This window comes from Rhamphochromis longiceps, linkage group LG8 (genome assembly GCF_057381845.1).
Source record: "Rhamphochromis longiceps isolate RC_006_pf linkage group LG8, R_longiceps_female_GT1.1, whole genome shotgun sequence".
In the NCBI taxonomy this organism is placed as follows: Eukaryota; Metazoa; Chordata; class Actinopteri; order Cichliformes; family Cichlidae; genus Rhamphochromis; species Rhamphochromis longiceps.
The window spans coordinates 19,876,890-19,884,875 of record NC_140564.1 but is presented as its reverse complement, the minus strand read 5'-3'; the positions used below and the strand labels follow the sequence as shown (position 1 = coordinate 19,884,875).

The window sequence follows — 7,986 nt, the reverse complement described above, 5'->3', positions numbered from 1 at the left end:
CGCCAGCGACTCCGAGATGTAACACTCCATAGCATCCCTCTCAGGCCGGGAGAGGCTGTACAGGCGGCTAGACGGCAGCGGAGCTCCAGGAAGAAGATCGACGGCACAATCGTACGGGCGGTGCGGGGGAAGGGACCGCGCCCGATCCTTACAAAAAACATCCCGCAGATCATGATAAACCCGCGGAACCATCGAGAGGTCCGGGGCGTCCGACGGCGAGGCCGTGGGTGGGAGCGAAACGGGGGAAGCCGCAGCCCGGAGGCAGTTCATATGGCAGGCCACACTCCAACCTAGTACGGCACCCTTCTCCCAGTCGATATGCGGGTTGTGGAGGACAAGCCAGGGGTGACCCAGAACCAGCAGAGTGAGAGGAGCCTTAAACGAAAAAAAACAAATCCTTTCTGCGTGATTGCCAGAGAGAGATAATGAAAGGAATTCAGAAACATGAGTGATGTCAGGCAGGCGCTGGCCCGACAGTGCGTGAACGCGGAGGGGGCGTGACAGAGGCTCCAAGGCGATGTTCAGTTTGGCGGCGAGTGAGGTGTCAATAAAGTTCTGCTCAGCCCCAGAGTCAATGAGAACGGAGAGAGAATGAGAAACAGTCCGAACACGCAGAGTAGCCGGCAAAAGAAGCCTGGGGAGAGGGCTTTCACTCGACAGATCGCCCACCAGCACCCTCACGATCACTGGTGAGCGCGCCCTTTTGCCAGCGTTGGGCAGGAGGAGACAGAGTGGCCTTTACGGCTGCAATAAACGCACTCACCGGAGGCAAGACGGCGCTGGCGCTCCGCGGGCGACAGCCGTGAGCGCCCAAGCTGCACGGGCTCTTCCCCATCCCCGGTGTCGGCGTCACACGACCCATGGGCTGCAGTAGGGGTCCCACAAAAGTCCAGCGGGGCATGCCCCGAACGCGCGCGTGCGCTCCGATGTGCGCGCACCTGATCGTCCACCCGCATACACAAAACCAGAAGCGCATCCAGGGAGGAAGGCAGTTCACGGAGCATTAGTTCATTCTTTATTTCCTCATTAATATTAGTGAGCAATGCACTTTTAAGGGCCTCTTCCCCCCATTTCGCCTGTTCAGCCAAGGTAGAAAAGTCAATAGAAAAATCAGCCATGCTGCGTTTACCTTGTTTAAGCGCAAGCAAGCGCTGGCCGGCGGTGGCAGTTGTGGCTTTCCTGTCAAACACACCTTTAAACTTAGTAAGAAAGTCAGAAAAGGTGATGTCCGGCTCCGCCTGAAGCGCAGCTTGAGCCCAGGTTAGAGCATGGTCCTGGAGTAACTGGACGATATAAGCGATTTTCGCACCATCAGTAGAAAAGGTTTGCGGTTGCTGGCGAAACTGAAGGGCACACTGAGTGAGAAAACCAGCACATTTATCAATCTCTCCCATGAAAGCCCTGGGAGTAGGGAGGAATCTGTCAACGTGAACAGGTGGCGCGACACTTACAGCTGGAACTGGCGCCTCCAACGGAGGAGCGGCGACCAGAGGAGCGGCCGGTAGCGGTGTTAGCCGAGCCACGGCCTGTGTGAGGTTCGCGAGCTCTGCTCGAAGGTGAATGAACATCTGCTCGTGGCGTGCCAGCATCGCGGCCAAAGTGGCGAGGGTGGGAGTCGAGACCGCTGGGTCTGCTGAATCCATTTCCGTGGCTGGATGATTCTGTCACGATCTGGTACAGGGATTCAAGCGCAGAGCGGTAAGGTATCTCCAAGGTGTGGTTTATTTACAGTGCAGTGCAATATATGTACAGTGAAGGGATCCAAAACTCCGGGGGGGAAATCACAGGGTAACTCGCTCACGTCTTCTTCTCTCACACTCACACACTTTCCCGCAGCAGGGAGGTCGCAGGTCCGGGGGGGGGGATCTGAAGCAGACGAGAAGGCAGGTCACCAACTAATCACAAGTCACGGATATGAAGCACAAGAGCTGTGAGAACACTAACGTTAGGGGTACAATCATCCAGCGACGAGAGGATCTGTGTTCCAGCCTCAAATAGTGCTCCCAGTGATGATGGGTGAGTGTTGTCAGGTGTGTGTGTGGGCCAAGGGCGGGAGCCCACAGTGAGCTCCGCCCAGGCAGAGAGGGAGAAAACAGCAACAGCAATTGTAGCCTTGTGGGGCCGACCGGGCAGGCACGGAGACCATGACAGTAACGCGTTACAGTAACTACGTTATTATTGCGGTAACGAGCACGGTAACTAGTTATTATGCCAAAATCAGGAACACGTTACTCGTTACTGGGATTTAGATAGGGTCGTTATTCGTTACTTCGTGTGTTGCGTTCGACTTACCTCGGAAATCGGAACACGAACCTGGGAATAATGTCACACTTGAGTAAACGGCATTCTGGTTAGCCTCGTCGGAGAAGTCTGGATTCCAATATGGCGACGCCCTCGAAAACAGTTGTTTTGCTAGCCCTCTACAAAAACAAATTACTACTAAACACATATGCAGCTCATCTGCAGTCTGACTTCCTACTGGGAAGGCAGAATTTCCGAGGCCCGAGTACAAAGGAAAGCACCACGACTGCAGTTTCCATGTTGGACATAAAAAGCGCACATCACACTGTGACGAAAGCTACAATCATGGCGGCAGTCAAAGATGGTCCAGGCATGGGTTTTCTCTCCTGGAAATATTCACATTATTTCTCCTTTCTGATGGTAAAAGACAGGAATATTGTCGTGAACTGTACTCTCTGTGGAGGTTCTAAAACTCTTTCGACATCAAAGACTAGCAATTCTAATCTGATGAAACATCTTCAGAAACAGCATGCATCTACCAAGTTAGTTGAAAAAGAACCCGAAGGCAACGTCGGTGACTTTAGCTCCGTTGACGCTATTCCAGCAAAACAACGAAAGCTTGATTTCGGACAGCCTGCTGCACAGTCCATCACCCAGCCCCAGCTACACAGGCTGATTGCCAGGTATGTTGTTGAAGACATGAAACCCATCTCAACGGTTGAGTCCCATGCTTTCAGACAACTGATTAGTCATATACCTGTGCGAGGGAGAGCTGGGAAGGCACTATCCAGAAAGACATTTTCCAGTTTCCTAGACCAAGAATATGCCAACATGGAGTCAGAGCTCAAAAATACACTTGACATGGTAGAATACATCTCCACAACAGCAGACATTTGGACTGTGCATAATAAAAGTTTTCTTGGTGTGACCGCGCATTAGATAAATGCACAAAACATGAAACGTGAGAAAGCAGCGCTGGCATGCAGGCGATTTATGGGTCGACATACGTATGACAGTATTGCATCTGAGCTGGACAACATTAACTCATCTCATGGCCTATCGTTTAAAATCACATCAACTGTAACGGATAATGGCTCCAATTTTGTCAAGGCTTTTAAAGTGTACCAGCCACCACCTGAGTCAGATGACTCTGAATATGAGGAGGATGAGGTGACTTTTGTTTCGATTGGGGATGTGCTGCAGAATGGTGCTGATAATGTTGATGATGCAATTTCTTTACCGCCACATCAGAGATGTGCATCGTACACAATGAATCTTATCTCTTGCACTGATGTGGAGAAGTGGCTATTGTCTGAAGCTGCAACAAAAACCATCTACAGAAGTGCCACCACAAAATGTGCAGGGCTGTGGAACAAGGCCAGTCGTTCCACAGTGGCTGCTGAGATTGTGGAAGACATTATTACAAAGAAGCTACTAGTACCTTGCACAACAAGGTGGAACTCGTTCTATTATACTCTGGAGAGAATTTCAAAGATACCTTTGGTGGAGCTGAACACAATCTCATCCACATTACAGTTGAAATGATTCAATGAGAGGGAGCATCAGTGTATCAGAGAGTACTGTGCAGTCATGAAACCACTTACTGTGGCACTGGACATTCTTCAAGGAGAAGACCATTGTTTTTATGACACACTCATACCCACACTGGAATCGCTGATGACCAAGACTCTGGCTATAAAAAATGGTCTGCAAATTATTGTTGGGCTACCAGATACAGTTGTCCAGGTAAGAGATGATATTTTCATTTGTGTTTATCTTTAATGAAATGTATTACTCAATTGCTTTTTATATTGTGCTGTGCTGTTGTGTCACATGCAAGTGAATGCTGTTACAGTTACAGATACTTAACCCCAATAAATAAATAAAATAAATACAACATAGTAAAATACACACTATTTACAAATTAAAATACATTCTATATAAAACTACAGCATGTTTTTAATGTTTAATTAATTTAATGTTGAAACAATGCATACTTTCTCATGCAAAATGTTTTTTGCACTTTTACTGTGTCATTATTACAGGCAGTCAAAACAAGGTTTGCACATGTCCTTGGAAGGGAAGATGCTTTGCTGGCTGCTGTGACACTACTAAAATTTAAGCTTCGTTGGTTACATGACCAGGCGCGGAAGGACCTCGCAAAGGCATGTCTGCTGGTAGAGTGTCGAAAACTTCTCCCTGAGCAAGATCAGCTACAACCAGGTACCAGCGTCACCAACACAACACAGCACCCGGGTTATAGCAAAGAGGATGAGTTCTTCTCCTTTGAAGAGAATGAGGACATATATGCCACTGCTGAAGGTGAGGTAGCCGAGTACCTCAAATCAGGAGCAACAGGGTTAGACTCTCTGAATCATTTCCCGATGATAAAGAAACTCTCTCTTAAACTTAATGCAGCCACTCCTTCAAGTGCCCCAGTTGAAAGGCTTTTCAGCCTGGGAAACCTGATTCTCACTCCAAAGAGGAACAAGTTGTCTGATCATAAGTTTGGGAAGCTTCTCCTCTTGAGGTACAATTGTTGGTTTGATGGAACCAAAGTTGAGTAGTGCTCATATGATGATGATGTGTTGCCTTCAGTTGTGCTCTACAAGGTAAAGTAGGTTAATATTTCCAAGTGAAACTTGGGCTTCTGAAGCACTTAAAATACCACTATATTTTATTTATCTACATGGCCTGTATGGAGGAAATATTATTTTGGTTTGACTGTTTATGAAGCTGAAAATACTTATTATTTATTTTATTTCTGTTTGTGGGGCTGAAAATACTTATAATTAATTTTATTTCTCTTCTCTTTCTCTGAAAATACTTTTATTACTGAACATGAGGTCTCCAGTTGGTGCAATTCAGCAGTTAAGTTTACAAAGTTGAGTTCAGTTAACTTTACAAAGAATGGACAAACCTCACCGTGTTTATGTTAAATCATTTTTGCACTACATTTTTTGCACTTTGATACCTACTTTGATACCTACAGCTCCTAAATGGTCTGAGGTACAGTTTAATGTTGGCACTGCTAAAAGCATACTTTCTGTCCATTTAAATGGCAAAAATAAATATCTTTCAAAAGTTTCAACACACTGTATGTTGTGTTTTGTGATCCACTGCTTCTTCCTAGTGATACTACATACAATGATTAGATTTATAACACTGCTGTAACAAACCCAAAATGATGTGATTGCATTTGTAGAGGGTTGAAACAATAGAAATTAATTAAAACAGACAGATAAAAAAGTGACACATAAAACAAACTTTGTTAATTTCTAATTTAGTTTCATTCATTTCATCATTAACTTGCACTCGCACTACTACACTGCCATTTTAACCATTTTAGGTTCAGGCCATTAGGTGGCACAGTGTACTTGTGGAAGGATAGTGCTAACATGTAAGCAAGCTAGAAGACTGGCATCCTTGCTGGGTATCCAGTTAGGGAAGCAACACATTAATAAGAAAATTCTGGGTAAAACCAAAGTTACTTTCCCTAGTAACTAGTTACTTTAAAAGTAACTAGTAACTTGAAGTAACTGAGTTACTTTTGATAGGAGTAACTAGTAATGTAACTAAGTTACTAATTTAAAGTAACTTACCCAACACTGCATATTACAAAACAATAATATGATAAACTTTCCAGATTGGAGTGGTAAAGGAATCAAATACTTAAAACATATATTAGAAGGAACAGAATTTATTCCATTTGACAGACTAGTTACACAATATGGGATCAACAAGAAAAGATTTTTAGAATATCAACAAATTAAATCCATAGTAAAAAAGAAATTTAAACCGGGTCAAGTTGAACTACAAACACCACCAAGTGTGGTTCAATTTCTTACTCTTAAAACCCCAAAATCACTTTCCAAAATATACAGAATGCTTTCTAAAAGAGATGAATCAATATCACTTCCTATTGCAAAATGGGAAGCGGATTTATCAGTTAACTTAGACCAAAACTTCTGGTCTCAGATTTGCTTAAAAACCTTTCATCTAATTAGAAATCCCAGTCTTCAATTAATTCAATACAAAATACTACATAGAGTGCACTATACAGGTCATCGGATGTTCAAGATGGGCTTTACGTCTACCAACAACTGCTCACACTGCCAAACCAATTCACCGGACAATTATATCCACGCTCTTTGGTTCTGTCCACCAGTTCAAAAGTTTTGGCGCGAGATATGTGAAGACTTATCAAAGTGTCTGAAATGTAACATTCCAACTTCCCCTTTAGTGTGTTTGTTGGGCAGCTTAGATAATGTCACTACAGAAAAGAATATAGCCCATATGGTTTTCACTGCCCTATGCATAGCCAAGAAAACAGTCCTCATGAACTGGAAAAATAAAAATAATCTTAATTTTAACCAATATAGAAATTATCTATTAGATTACATTAGTCTTGATACAGCCTCTGCCACCACATCAGATCAATTGCTCTGGGCTCCTTTGATCAGCTCCAGTGGCGTCGTTAGGCCTATTTTAGGGGTGCTGAAGCCTCCCTAAAATATTCTTAAGCCCCCCTAAATAATTTGGTGGGGTTTTTTTTTTTTTTTTTTTTTTAACTTATTCGATTTTTTTTTACAGAACTTGCAGACAAATTCAATATAAAGATGCAGGAATATGAGTTTAAAGAAATAATAATGTAAACCTGTCGCTATTCACACAAATATGATCATAACTCGGTTGGTCCCTTTCGCTTTACATTGTTAAGGTAGCGTCAGTGCTTCGTTATCCAATCCCTTCCAGTTGTTCACAGGGGACATCCACATGACTGAAAATCCAGTCCTCGTTTTCACTGCTACTTTACACTCCGCTCGTATACACCTGCAGAAACACTAGCGTGCATGTGGCAAACGGCAAGAAATCATGGATATACGCAAGTTTTTCAAGAAAGTAAGTTTTCATCACTGGCTGGTAGTAACAATTAGTTAGCTCCAGCTAACAGCAGAGAGTCCCATGTAAATAATGAACCAGGTGCTCCCCATTTTGTAAATAAAAACCTGGCTAGCGCACTAAGTTAAATTGTTAGCATAATGTTAATTTCTGTCACTCGTTTTAGCTCTGAAAAATCCAGCTGAGCTCATTCAGGTATGGTTATCATCAGTGGAAATAATAATAATCACTCCATCCCCATTAACCTGTAGGAGTCAGGGCAGAGGAGCACAGAGAGGCAGAGGGGAGAGACGTTTGCTGGAGAGGTGAGTCAAAGGATGGAGTCATTTGTGATGGAGACAGTCTGATTAGAATTTTATGGGACTCAATATGGATATGAAATATGAAACATTTCAGTCACGGTACAACATATAAGACCTGTTTAACTTGAGCTTTTATTTAGGAGAGTCAAGGTTAAAAAGTGGAGAGAGCAAAGAGAGAGATATGTATATAAGTCAAATTAGCCTGACTCACATATTTTTGAGGGTTCTATTTTAATATTACTTCAATTCAAGTAATTTAGTAATATTTTTCAGGGCTTTAAATTACAACCATTTTAGTCACATGCGTGCTCAAAATATAATGTTTGTAACTTCAAAATATTTGGGAGCAACAAATTACTGTGGAGCGGGAGCAGAAGTCATGATATTAGCAATTTACATTACAATTCAGTATGTTTTAATGTATCTTGAAGGGTGAGGCAGAAGGAGTGGCTGAGGGAGAAAAAGGTCAACAGGCAAGTTCAAGTCAGAGAGAGCAAGGAGAGACAGAGGAGCTGCAGCAAATAGATCGAGAGGCAGAGGA

The 7,986-nt window shown here is 43.5% G+C and overlaps 1 pseudogene; it reads left to right on the top strand.

Annotated features, from left to right (window-relative positions):
- Positions 1 to 2,586: 2,586 nt before the first annotated feature.
- On the top strand, positions 2,587 to 7,970 carry LOC146663571 (uncharacterized; annotated as a pseudogene).
- The last annotated feature ends 16 nt before the right edge of the window (positions 7,971 to 7,986 follow it).